The 21,427-nt window shown below is 41.3% G+C and overlaps 1 protein-coding gene across 1 annotated transcript in view; it reads right to left on the reverse strand.

Moving 5' to 3' along the window:
• The window catches only part of LOC134225622 (glucose dehydrogenase [FAD, quinone]), a 184,552-nt gene that overhangs the window by 123,381 nt on the left and 39,744 nt on the right, over positions 1-21,427 (reverse strand). Inside the window, exon 2 of the mRNA XM_062705834.1 lies at positions 12,781-12,807. The gene's annotated coding sequence lies outside the window, so the exon portion shown is untranslated. The remainder of the gene's footprint in view (positions 1-12,780; positions 12,808-21,427) is intronic.

Raw genomic sequence — 21,427 nt, forward strand, 5'->3', positions numbered from 1 at the left:
ACGAGTGAATCTATTTTCCCATGCATATTTATTTTTCGGGGTTGCAATTTGCACATTTGCAAGCTGTGTGCATCATCCGCACATGTAAGGTCTGCTATGAGGTGTGTACTGCCGACTCAACACGGAAAAAAAAATCCGGTCACTGCTCTGACGAAGCAGAACCAGTCAAAGAGGTGAGAAAAAAATCATAAATTCATGCAAAATAGCTGTCTAGTAGTTAGCACTGGTAGCTACATGTGGTACCGCTTAATTACCGGAGTGCGATAATTCGAGGCACTTTTTTCTGTAGACCCAGAAACTTTGTTGCCGGTCGGTATGAACTTTATGCTTGTCGGGGCAATGACGTGGAAATGGAAAATTATGGGTTCAAACTTCACACCGGTTCTGGTGGCAGCGAGTATGATAACGTGCAGGTACTGGGGGAGTCTAGATATTGTTCGAAACGAGGTGATAATTTGTGACAGTGAAAGTGGAAACAGCAAATCCAAGGCAATACAAGGTACGAGGATAAATTAAAGCAATTAATTCATGTTCTAACTTTGTCATCGTCCTATGAGCAATAAAAATTGGCATTTTATTTGTAGTTTTATTGAATTTAGCAGCCAATTTTGATGTAACTTTGTTTTAGAAGTTTGAATATCGTTTCTTCAGTACTTCTAGCTAAAAAAAATGACACCTTATTTATAACATTCTTTTCCCCAAGGTATCTAGTACGCACTGTTATGCCTTAAAACCATTTTTTGTTTGTTCACACTTTGTATTACATTGAACAGAGAAAAGGTTGACAACTTCTACTCTAATTGCATTGAGCTAACAAATTGTCTTTATTATATCATCATTGTGCTGCACGACACTTCCTCAAATATAAATGTCACCTCGAGTGCACTGAATAGATTCAGATTTCCTCCACCCTAGCCATTGACTGAACTTGAGCTAGTTACAAGAATAGCACGCGGCGCCGTTCGCTCAATCATCATGTTCCAAACGAGGGGGAGTTGCACTAAAGGCAATAAATTAGATAATTCGCAACCATTTAGCTGCACGTAAATTCCGCACGCTCTTTAATGTTATAAGTACCTTCCTACCTACGTATTAAGTCGAGTTACCGCCGAGTTCGACGACAAGAGTTATTGAAAACATAATTTCCTATAGATAACTTCACTGCGAGCAGCTCTACGAGTGTCCTTCTGTCTCACGCGGGCTCTATTAGTTCCAATGGACAAACTCATCGCGCCGTCTTCGACTCTGTCAGCCACTTGGGACAATCAGGTACAGGGGAGGAGGCGACGAGACGAGACGATAACGTCACGCTTACACGACGGGAATGGGAGGTGTGGAAAAGCGCCATGTTGCACAACTGGTGCCGTCGGTTTTTCGCCGAACCGTGCGACCTAACCATGCAGACGTGGCGGGGTAAGCAGTGCGCAGTGGTCCAGCACGAATGGAAATCGATCTGAATTTGATTGGTTCCATTCCATTTGAAGGCACAGAATCGTTTGGCTATATACAAAAGACCGAACAAATTGTTTATGAATAACAAATAACGAACAAAAAAACGAAAGAATAGATATAAAAGTACATACTCAAATATTCCATCATAATTGAACAATACAACAGTAATCAAGAAGATTGCTATCAACCTTCCGGAACTCGCATGTCTTTGGGTTCCATGCATAGCTACGCGAGAATGATATAGGCAAAGTCAGATATTTCCGGCTGCTTTCAACAGCGATGCAAATCCTCGAAGGTTCTCCTATCACGCTCAAACCACCGTGTAAATATCGTGCTAGGGAAAAGATAACGCTGTGAAACCCATCATACTCCGATTGTCACCATGCTACCTTGTCGGATCATTACTGATGGGCCAGATGGAAACACTAGTCATCATCATATCGTAGTTCCAGTGCACCTGGAAGTGGCCTTTATAAGGCAACAGCATGCAGGGTTAGTGCTAGTAGCGGCAATCAGTGATTATTATTTGTCACAGACATCAATGTTGATGTTCATGTTCCGAGTTGAGTTGTATGGATAGGATATTAAGCTCAATTAGTAAAGTAGCTCCAATCATTGACTTATGACTCAGTGATGATCAGTGCCGCATCACTGATGTTATAATGCAGGGGGATGGGAGTTGGAGGATGGGTTCCGGTGAGACCTTTTCAGGCGGATATCAGCAAAGCGTGAATGATTTTCCATTATTTTAAATAACTAACAATTTTCACAGGCTGGAAAACTTTTCCATGAAGAATTGAAAAAATCCATAAAAACTAGGCAAAAAAGAAAGCAATACGAAGTTTGGGTAAACCAATCTATCGTGGAGAAGCCGTATAGAGCGTCGTGTCAAATCAAGATACTACTTCTTCTTCATATTAGAATTACATTCCCAACTGAGAAAAGATGAAAAACGCTTCAACAGCTATTAACGGCGAAGTTTCTAGCAAGATGCCACTCTTAATAGTTCGTTAGAAAACATATCTTCATCCGAATATCGCCATATAGTAACCGATAGATCAATGAAATCTTAGAAAGTCGTCACGTATTTTTTTTTCTATAGCCTTCATATATATAATTCGTACAATTGGGTTATTATAAATCCATGGTGTATAAAAACTTTTGCTGCGATTGAAATATGTGAGATTCAAAATATAAAAAATAATAATAAAATAACAAAAATTTACACTATACCAATTTCTCAGTTACAAATCTTTATATACGTTATTGATTTGGATAATAAAACATCGAACGTTGCAAAAAGATTAAAATGTATTTTTTGAATTCATCTTTTTCAATGGCTCTACTTCTACATTCCAACTGGAACTTGACCTTTTCAACTTAGTATTCTATTAGACTATTAGTTATTAATTGAAAGCTTTTCTATACCCGCCTTGTCCAACCTGAAACCTTCCTAGAGCGGACCGAGAATCGAACATGCCATCTCTGGATGGGCAATCCTACGACTTTGCTCGCAAGTAGTAGTAGTAAGGTTGGTTCTTTTGACAGTATCGGTTAAATTTGAAAAGCGAGCTTCGGTTATCATAGGTTTGGCTATCCGAGTATTTTCGGTAAATTTGACAGTTCGAGCTCGACAAAAAGATTGCCGTTTATACTTTGTTGAACAGAGCATAAAGGCGATTGTTCAACTCGGTTCAATTCAACCCAGTTCGGTATACATTTTCAAGTGCAGAACAGAATTGGTTCCGGTATTTTTTAACGCAGGATTACGTCCTTCGGGTGTTTTAATAACTTCAACCGATTTTGGAGAATTTGGTATCAATCTATCAACGAACTTTTTGAAATTTTGCACAACTGTTAAAACAGTGAATTGAAGAACGAGCTCGGTGGTCTAGTGGCTACCGCTTCTGCCTTATAAGCAGGTGGTTGTGGGTTCAATTCCAGGCTCGTCTCTTTCCTACTTTGTATTTCTATCTTAGTTCTTTCTGTGTTTCACGTTATACCAAAACGATTCCTACTGTTATTCCTTCCACCTTCCACACAATCCCAAAACCTCCCGTGGCACCTATGAGAGGTCGTAGAGTTCTCTGCATCTTTCTTAAGTAGGTGTCCAACAAACCATCCTTCCCCTTTCTCAGCATTCGCAAGGACGTGGCCAGGACAGATCTCGACTATTCGAGAGTACATTGCTTCCATCTAAGAGTTAGTGATTAGTCCCAAATCAATATCTGTGGTAACGGATGAAACTGATGCTACTCTCATACAATAGTCTTGGCTTGTACCACCTACAAATTTGTGCGAAATGCTCAATGCTAATGCTAATGCTAACTGTTAAAACAGTGAATTGAAAGTTCCAAACTATTACAAAATTGAACTTTGCCAGACACTCGAAGTCGAGTCAAGTACGAGACACTGAAGAAGACCTTACTGTTGAGGTCGAAATACGTATCTGTCAAGGTACAATTAAGTGGTAAAATTAAATGGGATTGTACAAACTCGTCTTATGACAAGTAAAAAATATGAGTGAATATTTTTTAGCATGTTTCGCGCATAGAAAATAGTATTTTGGCCATAACTTTTGATCCCATAGTCCAATTTTCAATAGCAATACTAAGTTCCAAAAAGTGTGTCTACAAAATTTTGTACACATACACACATACACACACACACACACACATACATACACACAGGGGGGCAGCAGGGACTTTGTCCAAGGGCTTGGCGACTCCTCCCCATGGCCACTGCGAGTTAGACCGGGACCATCGTCCCTAACCCCTAATCCCAAGGCGTTAAGCGACCCGTGCCGAGGGGATGCATGGCCAGGGGGGTGAAATAATAAGCTAGGCCTTTAACGGAGCCTGTGGGGGTACCTGGGCACCCTCCACAGTAATTGTCCCTTACCGCGTCATGCTGGGCTCTGGCGTGGTGGCCCTCTTTTCCCGAGCAACTCGTGGGACCAAAATGGAAAACCAAGTCAATTCTTCAATTAGTAGTAGTGTAGGCGACAACCCCTTCACAAGAGGTGGGTTGTTCAGGTCTCTGCCTAGGAGGCCAGAGGCAATAGTCGGCAGCTCAGTGCGCAGCGCCAGCGTGGGTCACTTAACCTTCATCTCGGATAAAAAAACGCCGGTAGTGGTTATTGACGGCCCATGGCTTGTGGAGGCGATGAACCGCAAACGCGATGGGCTTTCGGCCTTCGAGGTGGCGACGGAACAGCTGGACGCCATCATCGACTTTGCGTCATCGAAGCATAATATCAGCAAGGACCTCAAGAGGAGCTTGCAGAAACTTCGAAAGTCGATGCTGGACGCCAAGCTGGAGAGGGTGGTCGGGACGGTCAAGTGTAAACCCGTGAAATCCGTGGAGTCGAGGTCTACCCAGACTGAGGCCCAAGGATTCGCGGACTCGGGCAAGGTCGAATCGACCGAAGGCGTGCCAGCGAAGACGGTGGTACCAAAGTCTACCCAGACTGAGGCTCAAGTACGAAGCAGACACAAAAACGGGTGAGACAGTCTCCAGGGGATGAGCTCCCTGGGGGCCGCTCCAAAACGCGGAGGGTTACTACCCCGAACAAGGGTAGTGGGGCTGGGAAGCTGAACCCCGGCCAGGTACCTCCAAAACCGGGGGAGGAAGGACCTGGAATGGTTCGTCCACCCAGGAATGACGGTGGTAAGGGGGTACGGCAGGCTGAGAGCTCTCAGCCGCACCAGACCAGGGAAATAGAGGGGGATGACGCCTCCTGGACCCTGGTCAAGAACAAGAGGAAACCGAAGACGTCAAGGTAATGATGAAACAGGATTCGCCGACCTTTTCAACTTGTTGTGAGTAATTGTCCCGAAAATAAGTGAATTTTTTAAATGCATTTTACGAATGAAAAATTAGTCTCCGGGACTCTTATAAAAAGTTAGTTTTTTTTTTTTTTTAAAAAGTATGTTGGCCAAAACTTTCGTGCCCAGAGTCCAAACAGCCCAATTTTTGCGCCGAACACAATTTGTTGCGAGCCAATCGGTTTTAGGATAAATGCCAAAAAAGTGAGCTGGATTTTTTCACTCGTCTTCGTCCAAAGACAATGTATTTTGGCCATAATTTCTGAGCCCATACCCGATCCGGCCAATTTTCAATAGGAAACAATAGACAGGATTCCACACCGGATGCAACTTGTTGCGAGCAAATCGATTAAAGATAAGTGTTTTAAAAATGAGCTAAACTTTTCCACTCGATTTTGTCTAAAGAAAATGCATTTTGGCCATATCTTTTTTTATCAATTTTCAACAGGAATTAGTGGGACAGCATTCTGCGTCGAATGCAATTTGTTGCGAGCAATTCGGATAAGGGTAAGTGCCTGAAAATGAGCAAGACTTTTTGCGAACTTTTGCGCGAACACACACACACAGACATCACCTCAATTCGTTGAGCTGAGTCGATCAATAGGGGAGGAGGTTCAGTTGTGGGCACCGTTCGCTTATGGGCACCCTTATGTATCTTTTGACATATAAGAGATGCTGTCATTCTGACAACCGTCATTTGTTTGCCATAGAAGCATGATGTTTTGTGCTCAATATTGAATCGGATGGGCATCTCTACTTTGAACTAGAATTAAATATTATTTTTGTACAGGAAAAACAACACGAAAGTTTTTTTTGCCTATTTCAAAGTGTCATAAATTGAAGTGGTTTAATTCAAAAAGTGAGTTCTAATGCGTATTTATACAGTAAATTTAATCTATTTTTAGGCTCATTGACGATCACCATCAAAATTTTAGCGCAAATTTTTTTTTCTTCACATTTCAAAAAGGCTGCGAAATTCGGTTGTAGGCACCCTCATTTTATTGATAAATCATTCAATATCGTTTTAGTTCTCCCTTAACTTATATTTATTTACGTTTTTATGCAGTTTTTATAATTATTCAAACATAATTGATTGACATAAATGAGTTTTTTCAAAATATTTTTGTTCTTTGGGCATGTCTAGTTATTATACACACACTTATTGGAACAAAGCGTTGACCGATTTGCTTGCAACAAGTTGCATTCGACGGGGAATCCTTTGCCGTTGCCGCCTCTTTGCTTAGTGTCCATTCGGCACTTCCACAGTTACTAACTGCGAGGTTTCTAAGCCAAGTTACCATTTTTGCATTCGTTTATCATGAGGCTAACATGGAGATACTTTTATGCCCAGGGAAGTCGAGACAATTTCCAATCCGAAAATTGTCTAGACCGGCACCGGGAATCGAACCCAGCCACCCTCAGCATGGTCTTGTTTTGTAGCCGTGCATCTTACCGTACGGCTAAAGAGGGCCCCATCAATCGTTTGTAATATCATCTAATTAATTTTTGATTTGTGCTCTATTTTCACACAATTTTTTTATCACAATCAGTCAGTTGTTGCATTATTTCACTGCTCAGTTTACAAAATTATCATAAAACCGTGTTTAATATTTTTTTTGCTAAGGCCGATACAAATATTTAAAAACTATTTTGTTAACCCCCCCCCTCCCTCTCGGGGTTTTTTGTCAAAAGAGGGGGGCTGTTCGAGCGATGACGAAGTACCGGGGTACTAATTTATCACGAGAGAGATACTTTCCAGTTCACGTTTATTTCAAGACTAAAATAAATTCATGTATTTCTGCGTGTCTTATTTATAGTCGGCTCTACCCTATTATACATTTAAGAACCTTCTAGAATTCTATTCAATTCCTAAGCTTATTGTATGCAAGTCAATGCAAGTACTAAAGATTTGTATTGTGTAAAGTGTACGTATGGCTGAATGTTCTAGAAGTGTCAATTACAATGAATGTAAATAAACAAATGGAGAAGTGCTCATGATCTGGAATGATCGACTGGTAAGTGTATCACGATTATTGTATTTAATTATTGTTCAATCCTATGTTTTTGTTGTTGTTTCAGGTATGTTTTATGATGCTCCAGTTGTGGAGCTAGGTATGATCAAAAGGGGTAAGTATTTAATAAATTAGAATGGTGTTTGATGTACGGCTGGCAGCATGAGGTATGCTGTATCCGCTGGTGTGGTGCCAGAATAAAGCACCCCGGTGGTTTGCTGCTGGCCGCAACAGGGACATCAAAATAAAATTTGGATAAATTTGAGGATTTTCAAAACATTCTTTAACAAATCAGAGGAGTTTTTTGATTTTTTTTTCATTTTGTCTCTTTCTCGCTGCAAAGAAATTAGAAAACAACAAGGCCAGTAAACGTCAAAGTTAATGAGGAACGAAAGAGAAAGAGATGTTTCCGTGCAGTGCCCTATTGGTAAAGTATCTCTAAAATAGCTTAACTTTTCCTCTCCCTTGCGCCAATAGTTGCGGTGCGGGATTCGCAACTATAGGAACACGAATAACAAAACACCGCAACTATTGGAACATTGCACCAATAATTGGAGGACTGATTTCAGGTACCGTCAAATGGGGGAAGATGATCATTGAGGCGAAGATGATCATTTGATGTGTCAGTCAAAAGTGCCTAATTTTTTTATATAACGGTAGTCAACTATATTATCCGTTCAAGCAATGTTACCGCTAGGTAGAAAATCCGAGTTTTTCGATTATAATGAAAATGTATTTTGTGGAAGAAAGAGAGAGATAGTCATAAGTGGAGTTTCAAGTAGGCTGTGATTAATAGCGGACGCAAAAAAAATCCGTCAAAGTTTTTCTCTTGTTTCAAATTGGTTTCAAAATTGTTAAAAAAAAAGTTTAAATAATTTGGCTCTTGACGCTGTTATACTGTGATTTTCGAATGGCTTTTTGAAGAAATTGTGAGCTAGGACACCGGATTGTGATGAATCTGAAGTTTCCGGAATCGTCGCAAATTTCCCAACCAAACATATACATACATCATAGTTTTCAAGCGTGGATCCACCGTTCCAGCTACTGATCTGGTGAGCCCGTTTCAGTTTATTATATTACGTCCATCTAACTACGATTGGGGAAGGGACGTGAAATGCACGTCAAGTAGATCAGCATGAGTGACGTAGAATAAGAGTCGAAAATTGTAATTCTAGTGGTACATTGAACAGTTTACTTAAGATTTCAGACAACAAAAAATGATTTCAATTCAGTTAACCCATATTATTCCAGCGTCCTGGGACATATAGTATAAATAGGACAGCCCTTATAAACGCTCATCCAACCGTGTCTGCACTCCGGGGGCTAATAGGTTAGAACTATTTACAAGAAAAACCAGAGGAGCCAAAGTCTTAGCCCGTCAACGATACACGGCTCTTGAGAAGGAAGTAAAACGCTCATGTCGACGGGACAAGCGAGCGTGGGCAGACTCTCTGGCCGACGAAGGAGAGAGAGCCGCCGCAACCGGGGACATTCGTCTCCTCTACGATATCTCACGACGCTTAAGCGAGGCGAAGATGAATGCAACGATGCCCGTGAAAGACGCAAATCATCAATTATTGACCGACCCAACTGACTACCTGAAACGCTGGTTCGAACACATCGAACAACTTTTTCCACCAGTCCATCACCAAGCCATCACCACCTCGGCATGATCTGCCTAGGACCCGACGTATAACACGCGTCAATACCGAAGCTCCATCACTGCTAGAGATTTAAACAGTCATCCAAAGCATGAAATCGAATAAAGCCAAGGGTCGATCGCATATCAGCCGAGATGCTCAAAGCTGACCCCATGGCATCCGCTCAACTACTGCATCGTTTATTTCGTAATATCTGAGACACCGCAACTTTCCCGGTCGACTGGATGCAAGGTATCTTAGTGAAGGTGCCCAAAAAGGGTGACCTGACTGTATGCGATAACTGGCGAGGCATTATGTTGCTGTGTACCGTTCTCAAAGTTCTGTGCAAAATTATCCTAGCCCGGATTCAGGAGAAGATCGATGCGACTCTCCGGCGGCAGCAAGCCGGATTCCGTGCCGGAAGATCCTGTGTGGACCATATTGTCACGCTCCGCATCATTCTGGAGCAGGTCAACGATATTCATTGACTACGAAAAAGCTTTCGACCGTCTCAATCACGAGAATATGTGGGGTGCCCTGAGACGCAAGGGGGTTCCTGAGAAAATCATCGGCCTCATCGAAGCACAGTACGAGGCCTTTTCGTGTAGAGTGCTGCACAATGGGGTCCTGTCCGACCCTATCCGGGTCGTAGCTGGTGTGAGGCAAGGATGTATTCTATCACCGTTACTGTTCCTCATCGTAATCGATGAGATTCTGGTAGATGCGATTGACCGTGAACCAAACCGCGGGCTGTTATGGCAGCCTATAACCATGGAGCACCTAAACGACTTCGAATTGGCGGATGACGTTGCACTACTCGCGCAACGGCGCTCTGGTATGCAGAGTAAGCTCAACGACCTTGCCGATCGCTCCTCCTCGGCAGGTTTAGTCATCAATGTCAACAAAACCAAATCGTTGGATGTAAACACGGTGACTCCTTCCAGTTTCACAGTAGCCGGGCAACCAGTGGAGAATGTTGAAAGCTTCCAATATCTTGGTAGCCAAATGGCGTCAGACGGCGGTACCAAGATCGACATAGGCGCACGGATCAAGAAAGCAAGGGCTGCCTTTGCGAGTTTAAGAAATATCTGGAAAAACAGGCAGATAAGTGAACGCACCAAAATACGAATTTTCAACTCTAACGTGAAATCTGTGCTGTTATACGCTAGCGAAACATGGTGTGTATCAGTGGAGAACACTCAACGGTTGCAGGTGTTCATTAACAGATGCCTGCGGTATATAATTCGGGCCTGGTGGCCTCACAACTGGATCTCAAACAACGAGCTCCATCGTCGTTGTCACCAGAGGCCGATAACAACAGAAATTCGGGACCGGAAGTGGGGCTGGGTCGGCCACACTCTACGTAGGGGCGGAAACGAAATCTGTAAGCAAGCATTAGACTGGAACCCAGCGGGACATCGCAGCAGAGGCAGACCCAGAGGCTCATGGCGGCGAAGCCTCAATAAAGAAATAAAAGAAGTCGACCGAAATCTAACCTGGCAACAGGTTAAAGCGATAGCCGGGCATCGCTCAGGATGGAGATCTTTCAAGTCGGCTCTTTGCACCACCGGAGGTGTACAGGATCCATAAGTAAGTAAGTAAATTTACAAGAAAACTGTACCTCTAATATTACCACAATAGAACTGTTCCAAGTAATCCACGACTAACTTTGAAGTTTAATAACTCATGAGCTCTACTTCTTACCATGTGTTCAACTTCGCTTACATTTTCTCAACCATTGTAATACTTGTAATACAGGAAGGTATAAATGAACAGCACTATCATGAATAATTATGAAAGATGAAAATTGTAGTGGTATGTGAGTCGTTTGTTGCAGTTGTTTACAGTTTTCCTATGGAGATTCAAAATATGCTGCAAATATTTATCATTTACGTTGTTTATTTCACTTGTCATTTTTCATTGGAAAGTATTCAGAATGCAGAAAGACGATGTTGAAATAATGGTTTATATTTTCATGGGCCTCTTATTGAAATAAAGTCAGAAAGTTTTTACTGTGTGCAGGAACAACTCACTATGGGGATTAAGGCGGACATTAATCGGAAAATCGACTTTCACCAATCAATATTTCATTTTTCATTATTTTTTTTTTCGAAAGTAGATATACAAGATAAGAAAACTCCAAAATTGCAGGTCCCTACGAGTTATAAGATGGGGAGAGACCTTAGAAACATTTCTTGTTCATCCACTATCCTAACGGAGTCACGGATTGGTTCCGGTTTCATATGTTGGATACCCTGCTTTCGGATATCAGTTGCTCCAAGCTTTTATTAAACTTTGCGCTATTTCAGGATTCAATTAAGTATAATTCTTCATTTCATAGCTTACCCTTCGCTCCCCTTATTTAAAGCCTCATTCTCGATACTTCCATCTCCTCGTTCTTATACATCTCGTTTAGTTGCTTCTTAATTTTTCTCTGTTTTACGAGAACATCTCCCTGAAGCATTACTTTCTGGTTGTACCGAAGGGACGATGGGCTTGGCGGCAATGCTTCTGCATGTGCTTCTGCCTGTCGTATTGAGGCGGGTTTGCTTCTGCTACGACAATAGAGGCTTGTTTGCAGCCGTTTGATCATTTATTCATCCACTTAGAATTCATTTGTTGATCAAAATCATTATCATATCAAGGGGGAAGGGAAATTTAATTTCTTTTTGTACTTTTTTCGTTTCAGAGAGCGAGCAAAGGCGCTTAAACCTAGGCTATTAGCCAGGGCAAGGCTAATATCTTCGCCCCATCCGAGGAAAATCATCGGCAAGGATAATGGAGTGACATAAATTTCTTAGCAAAGTCACTCCCAACGTATTTCCACAAATTTTCTATCATTTGCTTATAATGATACTCCTAAACCACATACCCTACCCACCATCCAATTCCTTGACATCTATGAGGGCGTCGGTGAGTCGCTGGCCTCTCGTTAAGTAGATGTCATATCATCATTTCCTTCCCTTTCCTAGTAACGGAGAAGATGGGCGTGGCCGGCAATGATAGCTTTCATGTTTTATCATTTTGATTTCAATTGGATTTCCATTGAATCCCAAATGGAAATCCATAAGCAATTGGGGTAAGAAAGGTAAAGAATATGCATGACAACTATCAGTATGCAATCTACGAAATACTCCGTTACAACGCAACGCAACGCAACGCAACGCAACGCAACGCAACGCAACGAAAGAGAGAGATAGTCATAAGTGACGCTATTTTCGTTTCAAATATTGACTTCGTAGACTTCTTTACGTAGTAAATTAAACATTCATACATGATGGCTAGGTCATAATGATTTTAGTAGAGCTGTCTTGATCAACTTCACCCCAAACCAGATTACTCAAAAAATGTGTGATAATTTAATTTATTTTAATAAATGCGAATGCATTTCAGAAAACTAAAGTTGTTGATTATTGCAACGTACAGCAGTACATGTTTTGAGAATATTTGTTTCGATTTAAAATGTAAACACACATTGTTATTGCATGTTTTGTCTTAAAAATGATCATCTTCCCCCCAGATGACGGTAACAGTAATGGAGTATGATGCAGCTATGACACGCTCCGTGTAAAATAGAGCTGATGAGCTTTCGAATACACTCCCAAGGTAAGAGGACTGAAGTATAGATGAGGTGTAGGATCCTGCATAGTTCCTTCACTATTGGGTCATTTATCCTACTAGTTTTTTTTTAGTAGAACATCACTATGATATGCAGTCTTGTAAATTTTGTTGTTGAGTACAATGTCAGAAGTGACGGTTTCTACTTATCTACCTAGTCATGTATCCATAGTTCGCACAGCCAATCATAGGGCTGTCCCTTATAAACAGACAAACTACTTGCTTGCTTACCTTAAACACGAGGTGTCCTTGTACAATCTGCAACAAATAAACATAAAACAATCAGTCAGAAGTGTAAATATTTGAAACTCTTTTTCAAACTAGAAGAAATTATCGCATTTTGGCTGCAAAACAAGCCCATTGTGCGAGATATGGATGACATCGACCTGGAGTAAAGGTGATGGGGAAGATCATGTCGGGTCAAAGTCAAATGAAGTGCGTATCGATGTCAAGATGGACGAGGCTATTCCAACCATGAGGAGAGCGGTGGCCAGAATATGGAGATGATCACAGACATCACGGACAGGGCCGGATTAAGCCGTAAGGGGGGCCTGGGGCCAACTGTTTGTGGGGGCCCCAGAATGTACGAAAAAGGTTTTGGTACATAAGATTTGTGGGGGCACGGGGTCACGCCATACCCCGACTCTGAAGAAAAGCAGAAGATAGTTTATGAAATAGCAACACTTCAGAAATAGAGGCCACCGTGCATCTGGATTATCGACCACCGTTTTATTTCCAATCGATTCGTATTTTCTAGGAATTTTAACATATATTATGTGTACGGATTTCAATTCCCACGGTATACGAAATGCGGTGATAACTGCAGCTACAAGGATCATGTCGAAACTGTAGCGTTGGTGAGGTTTTGAACAGATGCAGCAGAGACTACTGTGGCGCTGTGGACATTAAGCCCACCCGGCCTCAACATGCCACGGGTGGGTTGTGAAGGGATCGGTGCAAGCATATGAAGGTCCTTGAGGTTCATGCGCGACGGCTGCTGCCTGAACTAGTTACAGGGGGTTTCAAGTCATCACGATCTGCGGCGACGACGGTTGGTTTAAGCAGCCAACCTGAATGTCGTATTAGCTAACCGTAACCGCCCCTTAGGTACGTTAGCATGAGAATGAGTTTAATCGATAGCAACATTTAACCAACAAATAATTTGCACGTCACCGGAAACCCGTTGTAAAACGTTATTAAAGACATTGTTCAACTCCCTCCCAATTTTGCCCAAATTCACCAGCTCATAAGATATAGCAATCTGAAAAATAGTTTTTTGATAAAATTTCTTTTTGGTCATTTTATGGAATTTGAATACACTATTGCAGCCTTCATATTTGGCCATATACCATATACCATAACCTGCACGGTTATTACTAGTCAAAAGTGACAATGTTCCTTGGGTTTTAAAGAATTTAACCGTTCACACGAATACGCATGGATTATTGACGTCACTCGTCGCATGGTCACGAGGCACATAAGATCTCATCATTCTTAATCAAATATCTGCAAAACGTTAACCAAAGCTTAGTTAAAACTTAGTTGAACCGAAACTCATCTTCACAGTCGTGATCGGTAAATAAAACTTCAATCGCCATTTTTCCAGCCAGAATGGCTAAATACTCCTGTGTGCGACTGTATGTTACTGTTCATTGCAATCAACGCCAGTAACGTGCTCACTGCATGCCGGTCGGTTGGCGAACCGGTTTTCCCTGTCAGATGTCCAGCAGAACGGTTGAATGCCGGTTTTATTGACCGGGTCGTTGAACAAAACTGCGGGATCGGTTTCAAGTTCAAGGCATTTCGCTCGATATCGTTTTGCTTTCACTACCTCTTGTCATCTGTCGCTGCGGTCGAACCGATGCATGCTGGGGTATATAAATTACATACATTATGGTTCATGAATTGGAGAAAGACCTCTCCCAAAAAGTTTCGAATTGTAGCTATCCCCATTTTTAGAATTGACACCCGCAATTAGGGAGATGCTGATAACGATCTGTCCAGCCACGATCTCACTCGTCAAGACGGTGCTGTTGTGGTGTAAATTACGGCCGGCAACCGTTAACCCCGATTTCGTGACGGTTTCGCCTCTCTGGAATGGGCGCAGCGCTTGGAAGGTGTGTCCATGAGCGAAAAGTTTTACATTCAAATCAATCTTCTGCACCGCGGACGATCGTGATTGGGGCAACTGATGTGATGCCAACACGAATGCTGCGGTTGTGGGTCATCAGCGCCAGCTGATGGTGCGTGTTTTTTGGAATCATGAACGCCGAGCCCAATCGCGACAGTGCGGCTTGATAGTGAGAGTTTAAGTGTGACGTACGTGACTTGCTGTTCTAATTTGGTTCCGAATAAGGAATACATTCAACATATCTGGGGCATGACAACTCGCTCAATTCTGCCAAATACCTTATGTGAATCTATTCCAATAAACCCGGAAACTCTTTTGCCTTTCTTCGTTGTTCTGAAATTGTAGCTCTTCTGAGTTCTAACAACATTTAGCACCTTTCTTAACCAGTTCCCAAGCAGGTTAACAAACATAAACAACAAGTTTTGTTACGCTCTTGCGGGGTCTCCGCAAAAGGCTTGGCTTCCACTCAACTGTAAGCAACAGCCACAGATCGGTTACCGATCATAAGGTCATCAGCCTCTGTCTGGGCGCTGTTGGGTACCCATTGCATGACTAATGATTGCCGTACGACGTTTGACTGGGGTGCAGCTTCGACTAGTACGCACGGTACCGACCGACTGCGACGGGTTTTCGGTAGTCGAGTCAACCACTTGAAGGCACCCAACTACTGACTAACTGACCGACAGCTGATTGAAGAGACGATTTTTATGGTGTCAAGAGTAGAAAATGTTTGGAATTGTTTTCGGTAACGGCAGTTTGGAAAGGCAAATATGTTTGGTTTGGCAAAGTCAAGGAGATTCGAGGCAGGGATCAAGATTGTTGGAGAAATCGGTCATAACAGTGCTTTCAAGAACCGGTCATCTAGATTTTGTGTTGAAGATTTATTGTTTATTTAATTTCTTGGTAGATTGTTTTATCGTGTTTCCCAACAAGTGGTGAGAAAAAGCACATATTTAAATAGAAAGTAGATAGGCCAATTAATAGGGAGAAAGTGACCATTGAACTCGTCAAACAGATCTTTCCACAAAGCGATCTGGAGACCGAGCAGTCACGGAATCGGGAAAATATAGTTGAAAGATAATGGGGTTTACAATAGCCTTGCGAGTTAAGGCGTAGATGGAGAGTTCGATTCTCGGTCCGGTCTAGGATGTTTTCGGGTTGGAAACTTTCTCGACGACCTGAGCACAGTGTATCCATTGTACACGCCACACAAGATCCATACTCACGCAATGGCTGGCATAGAATAGCTTTCAATTGATAATTGCTAATGGAATACTAATTTGAAATGTTCCAGTTGGAGTGTGAACCATTGAAAAAGAAGAATAGTTAGAAGATAGCTCAATCAGGGATTGCATTATTTGCTATCCTCTATAGATAAATGGAATGGACGGGAATAGGCCCAGTTTGAATGGGAAATAATAATGTCATAATATTGAATTGCATTGAAACAGTTCCCCTAATTGATTTTATGAGAATTACTCACTGGTGCAACTCAAGATCAAGAAGAAAAGAAATTTGTCATATCCATTTCTCCTATCATCAACACCGTACCATGGTATATTTGCGCTATATGGCCAATGCCGATTTGGTATCATAAATGCACGACAACTCTCCAAATAAGACGCAGCACGCAGTCTTGTCATGAACTAATTATCGAGTGCCTTCGACGAATCAATTAAGAAAATTGCTCTCACTAAGTAGCGCCAGTATGACCATTAAATACCGGTCGGTATATGATTGAATGCAATCGAGATTGAAGCTGAAGCAACACAAATCTGTGGAGAAAAAATGGGTACCGCCCAATTACGTTGCAGTGGACGCCAAGTCGATGCAGTTGTTACCACAAAAATGGCAAGGAAAATCTATTGTTGATCCATGGGACGATGCTGACCAGCTGTGTTGCTATGTGGAAAAGTTGGCTCGTAGGCATCTCCAAACGATACACGGCTGTGAGAAATACTTCTGTGGACGATTCAACAAAATGGTAAAGCTCAATATACTTCCAAAACTGTGCTAAACGAGGGTTACGCAATTCAATATTTGGAGCACTGGAATCGGCATGAGTTAACGATCGGTGAGGTTACCATTGAAGGCCGTGATTCCATATTTATGGGAACAGTGGTAATGAGGTATATAAACGAAATAATATTGAATTGTCCACTGGAAGAAATGGTGAAAAATCCAATTGAATTGAAACTAATAAAAACAGCATTGTAGAGACGAATTACATAAATTGGAAACTTATAAAAAACGAAACTTGATGGACGATAAAAGAACAATTACATCAGAGTCATTAACCTTCCGAGACTAGCATGGTCGCCTCTATGCACCACTTGAGGTGCATAGGACTCCCGAGTACCTGAAGGTTAATAAACTGTGTATTCTTACAGCTATTTTTCATTTATTTGGTGTATGAAGAATGTTGGTATATGAGCTTTGATTGAGCATTGAATCTACTTTAAATTTAACTGCACGGGGTAAGAAATCAAGCAAAATTGCCATTTTATCCGTAATTATAAATAATCACTTATTGCCGGCTCTAGCTGCAATCAATGGTGGATTTCAAATTAGACAAAGCAAGAGATGCGTGCGGGTGTCAATGGAGATAATCACTCACTACGGTGGTGACCAATGGCCCTGGGACAGGGTACCATTATTTGCCACAATTATTCATTAACGGTTGTTACCTCCGCTTCGCAGATGGTCAGGGGCCGAACGACCGTGCGGTGCCGTTTGTGTCTAGGTAGGTATATGGTCCACGAATTGAGGTTGTGCGAAACCGAATAAGTAGTAAAAGTGGCCCATCAATGCGGGTTTTGCATATAAAACGCCGAAAATGGCAAAAGAAGGTGATTTATTTGTAGTGAGAGGCCGCACAAGTGATAGAAGTCTGAAGGTTTTAACTTCAAAATTTTATAGATTGGGAGATCATTGGAATCCAACATATAGTACGAAACGATTTTAGGAGTAGGACTTTCCAAAAACTCAAATTATAAACTCACGAGAATACTAAATGGTGAATGTCTAGTAGGACTGCATAGAAGGGTAGCTCAAATATCAAAAATGTTCCAAAATTCTAACTCCCATATGTCTATCAGCTTCTTCTTGATGATTTAGGAGGCAAAATTTCAGGCAATCTGGAGGTGATTTAGGGGTGGCGCAAAGACAATTTATGTTTATATGGAAAAACTTTAAATTCGGTCAAAGTATTTCACAAATGTCAAATCGTTATGAATTCAAATGTACAACCCCAATCTCCACTTTTGGAATCTATATAAACCAAACCTGTAGTTAACTCATTCGTTTTGAGTTAATTGAAAGGTTTTATTGACAGAGATAAATGGCTAAAATGGTGCTATTGGCCGCAACTTAATAGAGGCAAAATAACTAAAAATTTATGAATTATTCACAGGTTTTGTTTATAATGTCCCCAAAAATGGAGCTTGTGGTTGTGTATTTGAATTCACAACGATTTGAAAATTTTAGGATATTTCAAACAAATTTTAAGTTTTTAACATATTAATTCCCATATAAACATAAATTGTCTTTGCGCCACCCCTAAATCACCTTCAAATTGTCTGAAATTTGCCAGGACTCCTAAATCATGACAAAGAAGCTGATAAACACATGGGAGCTGGAATATTCGAACATTTTTTAGATGTGAGCCGCCCTACTGTATAGCCATGAAAGAAGTAATAAAGAAGTAATTGGGTCTATGTTCAGAACAGTCCTATCCCATACATGTTCCACATAGGTAACTGCAACTCGTATGTGACTAGATTTAGTTGCATTCAAGCTGCTGTAAACTTTTTTTGTCTACCTTGTGCTGCTCGGGATGTCAATTCTTGAACTGTTTTCTAATTCTCATGCGAACGGTTTGTGTACAATCCGTTTATATTTCTAAAAATCAAGGGCAATATAAAAATGTTGCAATTGAAATCCAATCTGACACTTACCCAAGTTTTAGCATAGCATTAGCATTAGCATTAGCATTGTTACGGTGTAATTCGTAGATTGGACACTAGTGATACTCATGTTTTACTTTTGAGATCCTTATCTAGAATGCTGACACTTACCCAAGTTTGGACCGAAAACTTACTAAATCTTCAGCCCGGTTGACAATTTGTTTTAATTTTATATTTTCGATTATTAATATACAATCACATCGTTGGATCCTATGTCTGACAATACGGTTGGCTTAACGGACGTTAGCATTAAATTAAATGCGATAAACAATGGCCCTTGGCATTAAAGAAATGATAGCTTTTATGACTAACGTTGCCGCGTACCTTTTCAAAGAGGCTTGCCAGATCAAACTTTTCAAAAGGAGGACATTTCGTTCTGCGGATGGGCGAAAGTAAGGTACCCCGGGCAAGTTGAAACGGTTTTTTCAAAGTTGAAATTCGAAGTGCTGTAAAAAAATCACCCTTTGTTATATTTTGAATCCGTTTGCGGTGTTTGCTAGTTCGGGCCAAATATTATACATAAAAAATAAACAACCTTAACAAACTGTTTTATAAATATTTTTTATATTTAAATTATTTTTTTATGTGCATCGTTTTAACTTGCCCCGCGAATCGGGGCAAGTTGAAACACTGCGTTATATTCAGACGTAAGGTAATTTTTCCGTATTAATAACAAAATGTATATACTTAGTGAGACTTAATAAGCACGAGTTTGTAAAGGGGACTATAATACTGCCAGGATTCGCATAAGAGTCCATGTAAGTTTTTGACGATTTTGATTTTCTTTCAGAAATTAGCTTAAAATTGTCTCCTGTTTAAGAAAAACTGATAAAATAGTAGGCTTTGTTCTAGAAATTTGAAAACAAATCCCACTTTTGTTGTCTCATCTTGATATTTACTCGCAAAAAAATCAGATTCCAGATTTTGATAGGTACTCTTTTACTCAAAAAATAAACTTAAGTATGGTTCATTTAATTGTCCCACAGCAATAAATAAGGGGCCCTCCTTAGCCGTGCGGTAAGACGCGCGGCTACAAAGCAAGACCATGCTGAGGGTGGCTGGGTTCGATTCCCGGTGCCGGTCTAGGCAATTTTCGGATTGGAAATTGTCTCGACTTCCCTGGGCATAAAAGTATCATCGTGTTAGCCTCGTGATATACGAATGCAAAAATGGTAACTTGGCTTAGAAACCTCGCAGTTAATAACTGTGGAAGTGCTTAATGAACACTTAGCTGCGAGGCGGCTCTGCCCCAGTGTGGGAATGTAATGCCAATGAGAAGAAGAAGAATAAATAAGGATAAAGAATATTATGTAATTTTTTTGGAAAGATACCAATTTTTTTTTCAATTTATTAGTTTTTTTTTATTTCTCCATGTAAATCAAGTTTGATAAATTCTACGGCATATTACCCAAGTCGGCGAAAGTGACATGGGACTCTTATGCGAATAAGGGCAATGTACAACAAAGTCACAAGCGTATTTTCAGAGACAAAATTCTGGAGAACGCACTGCCGTTCTAAGCATGCTTGTACGGGAGCGGGCCATTTGGCATAAAGTCATTTGGCATAACGCCATTTGGCATAAGGTCATTTGGCATAAAGGTCATTTGGCATAACGGTCATTTGGCATAACGGACATTTGGCATAATTGTAACCAACGTCAAAAGTGAGGGTCTTTTGGCATAACGGACATTTGGCATAATTTTTCTTTACGTTCGCTAAATGGTGACTAAGTGGTGCGGGAAACACCCCGGAATAGTAAATATAACACCCGTCAATAACAATATTAAAAAGACATTGTCCTCTCGTGGAAAGAATGCATTTGCAATGCAATGCAAATGTAGGCGCATGCCCGGACTAGAGCAGTGATGGATAAAATCCCCTGTTTAAAAGAAGGCGTGTAGCCGGATTATGGCAATGAAGGATGAGATCTCTTCTTTAAAAGTAGGTGCTTGCCCGGATTAAGTTCATGGTGGATCCGATCCATTCTTTAAAGGTAGGCGCTTGCATGGATTATGGCAATGGATGATGTGATCCCTTCTTTAAAATTGGGCTTGTCCGGATTATGACAATGGTGGATGTGATTACTTCTTTAAAAGAAGGCGCTTGCCCGGATTGAAGCAATGGTGGAAGTGATCCCTTCTTTAAAAGTAGGCGCATGCCCGGATTAAGGCCATGGTGGATGCGATCCCTTCTTTAAAAGTAGGCGCTTGCATGGACTATGGCAATGAAGAATGTGATCCCTTCTTTAAAAGTAGGCACTTTCCCGGATTATGACAATGGTGGATGTGATTCCTTCTTTTAAAGAAGGCGCTTGCTCGGATTGAGGCAATGGTGGATGTGATTCCTTCTTTAAAAGAAGGCGCTTGCCCGGATTGAGGAAGGCGCTTGCCCGGATTGAGGCAATGGTGGATGTGATTTCTTCTTTAAAAGAAGGCGCTTGCCCGGATTGAGGCAATGGTGGATGTGATTCCTTCTTCAAAAGAAGGTGCTTCCCCGGATTGAGGCAATGGTGGATGTGATCCCTTCTTTAAAAATAGGCGCTTGCACGGATTATGGCAATGGAGGATTTGATTTGTTCTTTAAAAATAGGCGCTTGTCCGGATTGAAGCAATGGTGGATGTAATCCCTTCTTTAAAAGTAGGTGTGTGGCCTGAATTGTGGCAATGCAATGGTGGATGTGATCCCTTCTTTAAAAGTAGGCCCTGTCCGGATTATGGCAATGGCAGATGTGACTCCTTCTTTATATGTAGGCGCTTGTCGGGAATAAATCAATGGTAGATGT

The sequence above is a fragment of the Armigeres subalbatus genome, chromosome 3 (genome assembly GCF_024139115.2).
Source record: "Armigeres subalbatus isolate Guangzhou_Male chromosome 3, GZ_Asu_2, whole genome shotgun sequence".
NCBI classification, from domain to species: Eukaryota; Metazoa; Arthropoda; class Insecta; order Diptera; family Culicidae; genus Armigeres; species Armigeres subalbatus.